General features: G+C 47.3%; 1 protein-coding gene and 1 non-coding gene across 3 annotated transcripts in view; one reads left to right on the top strand and one right to left on the bottom strand.

Moving 5' to 3' along the window:
- Parp16 (poly(ADP-ribose) polymerase family member 16) overlaps positions 1–2,565 on the bottom strand; it is a 38,553-nt gene extending 35,988 nt beyond the window's left edge. The window contains exon 1 of one of the 2 annotated variants that reach the window (XM_004628813.2): positions 2,523–2,565. The gene's annotated coding sequence lies outside the window, so the exon portion shown is untranslated. Of the gene's footprint in view, positions 1–2,488 lie in introns of both variants that reach the window. The other variant, XM_023712709.1, reaches the window with a different exon arrangement.
- Positions 2,566–2,848: 283 nt separating this feature from the next.
- Positions 2,849–2,964, top strand: LOC111816091. The gene has a single exon (XR_002820599.1). It is a non-coding gene; the product is annotated as a U5 spliceosomal RNA (small nuclear RNA).
- The last annotated feature ends 1,844 nt before the right edge of the window (positions 2,965–4,808 follow it).

The raw sequence follows: 4,808 nt of genomic DNA, 5'->3' as shown, positions 1-4,808 counted from the left end.
CAGGGACCGCGGTTCAATCCCCCAGCACCACATGCCAGCGACACACACACACACACACACACACACACACACACACACAAATAAATAAATAAAAATTAAATTTAAAAAAAGTAAAAATACTTCCAATGTTCTTAACTATTCTAAACTCGTAAACCAAGGGGAGATAGCTCAGTAGAATAAGTGCTTGCCCGGCAAGCACAAGGACCTGAGTTCAATCCCTAGTTCCGCAAAAGGAAAAAAAAAACTTGTAAACCTATGGAACTTTAACACCATACGTATACTGTAAGGTACTGTAAAGTCCCGCGATATAGCGAAAATCCATGATAAATAATTCAATTAATATTTTTTGAAAACCCACGAAACAAGTCTGCAAAACTTAAACTGCAAAATAGCAAAGGACTATTGTATAGCAAATACAGATGAACAAATTAAAAATTAAAAATAAATAAACTGGGCATAGTGTTGCAAGCAGCCAAATTAGATAGAAATACAGGCAGTCAGACAGCTCTAGGCCCTTGAAGGAGACAACACAGAAGACAAGATACCTTACAGCTGTGGGAGGGATGGATGCTCCCGCGTGGGCCACACCTAAAAGACCAAAGATCAAACAAATGCTGACCTCCCTAAAGATTGGCATCTGATTGATCCCCTCATCCTCAAGCCAAACCAGACCTGACCTGAAGGCATCCTGAGCAGCAAAAAAAAAAAAAAAAAAAAAATCCTTTAGCAATGTGTAATAAAAGGGTCAAGCTTGGAATGCCTGTCATTCTGGTGTTCTAAATACATACTTCTTGTCATGACATACCAATTATTACCATACTATCTCACAAGTTAAGGTTTTTGTTTGTTTTTTTTTTAAATGGGTAATAAATGAAAAAAAGACAGGAGAAAAAGAAAGAAAAGGTCACAGGACTGTCCTGCTACAATGCTGTATATGGTTAGATTTCTAAATTTCTGTGTAGGGGCCGGGGAGATGGCTCAGTGGAATAAGCGCCCCGGCCCCGAAAAAAGTTTTAAAAATAGGGCTGGTGAGGTAGCTCAGTGGGGCCAGGAAGATAGCTCAGTAGAATAAGGGTTTGCCTGGCAAGCACAGGGTCCTGAGTTTAATCCCCGGTACCACACAAAAAAACAAACAAACAAAAACGGGGCGGGGGAGATGGCTCAAGAGAATAAGTGCTTCCCTGGCAGGCACAAGGGCCTGAGTTCAATCCCCCGTTCCACCAAACAAAAAAAAAAAAAGTGAGGCAACACACACCTAGAAGCTGAGGCAGGAGGATTTCAAGCTCAAAGCCAGCCTGGGCAACCTAGCAAGACCTTGACACTTGAAACAAAATAAAGGGGCTGGGGAGATGGCTCAGTAGAATAAGTACTTGCTTGGCAAGTGCAAGGGCCTGAGTTCAATCCCTGGTGGTGGTGGGGGAGGCACATTTAAAATCAGAAATCCAGGAAGTTCCCTGCGGGATGAGGGACTCTTTCTCTCCCAAGCCTTTAGAGTCACCTCCCTGTCCTCTTGTCCCCTAGCCAAGCCCCATGGGAAGCAGCCATCCGTAATTACGGGAATGGAAGGCTCATCTTTGAGCCGCTACATTACGAAACAGGGCCAGTCTGCGAGGGGATCACGATGAACCCCGCAAGCATCTCGAGTCACAGGAGGCTGAGGAAAAGGCCCCGGGTATGTGGGTCGCTGCTGTGTCCAAGGACCGTCCAGAACAGGCGCTCTGGAGTGCCCTCCGGGGTCTGGGGGCCGGGACGGGGACCTGGAATTAACTGCTCACGGACGGGTGTGGAGTATCTTTTAGGGTGTCAAGCATGTTCTGTGAGGTGTGACTGCACAGTTCTGTGGATACGCTACAAACCACGGCACTGTACACTTGAAAGCGGTGACTCATACGGCTTTTGCATAGTGTCCAACACACGTGCCTTTCAAGTGTATTCGTCCAACTTAAATCGCTTACACGTTAAATATGATTGCCTCGGCAGGAAAGGAAGCAGCGCGGCGTGCGTGTGCGGGGGCTCGGCTCGCAGAAGGTGGGGAGCGGTCCACACCAGCAGCCGAGGGACCAGCAGCGCCGGTCTCCTTTCACAAGTCAGGAAGTTTAGGCTCTGTACGCAGCCGGGCAGGGGAAACAACGGATTTCATCCCCAGCAGCACGGGACTGGGGTAGGACGGCTGAAACTAAGCGCGGAAGCCCCAGTGCTAACAAAACCTTGCCAGGAATTCTCCCACAGCAGACGGAAACAATGCAGAATATCCAAACACGCTGGAGTGCCCAGTGGGCGACAAAACCACAACCACAACCAGACACCGCGGCCCGCCAAAGGAAACCTAAAGTTGATCCCCAGAGCCCCGCAGACCCCTCCCCGCTCACGCCCCTCGCTGCAACGACGGGAGCGAACACGAGCCTGAATATTGCAAGCATCGTTTGTGTGCTATTTGCTTCTTCGATGTAATCGCAGTGTTTAACAAAGAAATTAAACTCGGACGTACAAAAATACAAAACAGCAAAACCTGAGTTTCTGACCAGAAAGACGTTTAGACGCCAGCCATCCAGTCCTCCTCCTCGCCCCCTAACGGTGACGTAAGAAGGCGAGAGAGTTCTCAGCTACTTCCGGAATCCGGAGCACTGGGAGGACTCTTATTTGCATACCCACAGTGCACTGCGCATATCACAAACTTAAATTTGCAAAATTAAAATATTTTCTAAGATGCATATTTGGCATATGACACTTTTAGTCGCAGAATCATTTGAAAATTTTTTATTTGTGTAATATTCTGGCTGTCAAGCAGCTACCATCAGTACGATAGGATATTATGTTACTCGACCTGGGCGTTAAAACGATAAAGACCATACTCTGGTTTCTCTTCAGATCGTATAAATCTTTCGCCTTTTACTAAAGATTTCCGTGGAGAGGAACAACTCTGAGTCTTAAGCCAATTTTTTGAGGCCTTGTTTTATCAAGGCTATATATTTTGTGCAAAAAAAGATAGGATCGCATGATGTACTGATCATGTGTGGTTTTTAGAGTTCAGTGTTAATTATGTTATGCAGTGGTTTTACACTTAAATGTTTGTATTATTTCCGTGAGGTGTGTAAATTTTATTTTTGCCTATGATGTGTATTTGTTGCTGAAATGTCTGTTAAATTATTTTTAAAGTGTACGATCAGTGTGTGCTTTGTGCGTAAAAGGTGCGTGTAAATATGTACTTCTAGGGCCAGGGAGAACACACTTCGATAGATTAAGCACTTTCCGGACAAGTAAAGCTCTTGAGTTCAATTCCTGCTAGACAAGTATATATATACACACAGGCTACTAAATTCTACATACTCATAAAAAGGAATAAACCCACATGTGCTGCGGGTGTAACGCAGCGCAGCACCTTAACCCTGAGCTACATCTCAAACCTTTGAACAGATTTCACTATGCTGTCCGGGCTTGACGTTTACAACCTCGTGAGTCTCAAACGTTGTTTATTCCCCAGTGTGCCGCTGATAAGATAGAGACAGCAACGAGGGGCATTGGCGTCGGGCAGTGATATGAGGTAAATGTGAACGGTCTGCACCCAGGGTCTCACGCTGGACTTGAACTCCCAAGACCTCCTGCCTCCGCTTCCCGAGTGCTGATTATGCTGTATGTCACCACTCCCAGCAATTTAAGTTTTTACCAGTTAGTTTGAGTACATAATATATCCCCGGGGTGGGAAATATGGAAGCCACTGTCAACTCTGATGACTTTTGGCATATGGTCTTGGCTGACCTGGTAACCTCCCGTGCAACCTACCCACGGGTGGGGGTGGGAGGCTGAGAGGGCCAGGGAGAGGTCATGGGTGCGCCATCTCCGCAGCCATCCCTTTCTTTCTCCTTTATTTATTTATTTATTTATGTGTTTGGTACACCGTCGTAGTGATCCTCCAGTTTTTAGTCTCCCCAGCTCTGGGATTACAGGCGTGTGCCACCATGCCAGGTCCCAGTGGCTGGCTCAGCGTGCCCGAAGGCAGGGCCAGCGTGGCATGTGGTGCTGGGATCAAACACAGCCCCTGTGTTTGCCTAAGCGGGCGCTTAGTCTGCTGAGCTATAGCTATCTTGCCGCCCCCTCCCTCTTTTTAATCTTCTTTTCACCTGTCTTCGATTTATTTCCCAGAAACCTCTCTAGCAACGTTAGTTTTTAACTCCTCCTAGTCAGGCTTAGCCAGGAGACCTAAGGAGGTCCCTATTTTGTTTTCTTATCTACAGACTCCTGTCCCTACCAAAGGACACTAGGAGTGCTGGAGGCAAAGGCCAGGCGGGTCTTCCCAGCAGGTTTAGGGGAGAAGAAAGCCAGCCCTATGAGAGGAAATCACCCCAGACCCCTTGCAGACGGCTGGTGCGAGAGTGAAGACTTACAGAACAGACACTAGGATCAAGCAGGGGGTTTGGGGAGATTCACAGCTAGTGCCTGAAGGCCCCGGAAATCAGCGCTCCCGATCACCACGAATGGGCATGAATGGATGTGCACTGCAGTACTGGAAACTGGAAACATTAAGAAAGTATCAGGGGCCAGGGAGATGGCTCAGTAAAGTAAGTGCTTCCCTGGCAAGCGCAAGCGCAAGCGCAAGGGCCTGAGTTCATGGTTCCTCAAAAAAACCGGGTGTGGTGGTACACACCTATAATCCCAGCACTCAGGAGGTTGAACCAGGAGGATCTCTCTGTGAATTCGAGACCGACCCCAGCCAGGGGCTGCAAAAGTGAGCACAGGGCCAGCCTGAACTGCATAGTGAGAACTTGTTTCAAAAAAGAAGAAGAAGAAGGAGAGAGAGAGAGAGAGAGAGA

This window comes from Octodon degus, unplaced genomic scaffold (assembly GCF_000260255.1).
Source record: "Octodon degus isolate 3935 unplaced genomic scaffold, OctDeg1.0 scaffold00026, whole genome shotgun sequence".
NCBI classification, from domain to species: Eukaryota; Metazoa; Chordata; class Mammalia; order Rodentia; family Octodontidae; genus Octodon; species Octodon degus.
This window is presented reverse-complemented; position numbering and strand designations above follow the sequence as displayed.